The sequence below is a fragment of the Scylla paramamosain genome, unplaced genomic scaffold (assembly GCF_035594125.1).
Source record: "Scylla paramamosain isolate STU-SP2022 unplaced genomic scaffold, ASM3559412v1 Contig14, whole genome shotgun sequence".
In the NCBI taxonomy this organism is placed as follows: Eukaryota; Metazoa; Arthropoda; class Malacostraca; order Decapoda; family Portunidae; genus Scylla; species Scylla paramamosain.
Genome location: NW_026973679.1, coordinates 1,172,298 through 1,172,500, shown reverse-complemented (window position 1 = coordinate 1,172,500; position 203 = coordinate 1,172,298).

Here is a 203-nt window from a genome sequence, read left to right as displayed (position 1 = left end):
GGCAGAGGAGAGAGAGTATGAGGTAATAAGGAAGAGGAGAGAAGGAGGGAGAAAAGGAAGGAAGGAGAGAAGGAAGGAGAGAAGGAGGGATAGATGAAGAGGTGGGAATGAGGAAAAGAAGGAAGCGAAGGAGGGAGAGAAGGAGGCAAGGAAGTAGGGAGATGAGAGAGAGGGAGAGGAGAGAAAGGATAAAGGGAAAAAAG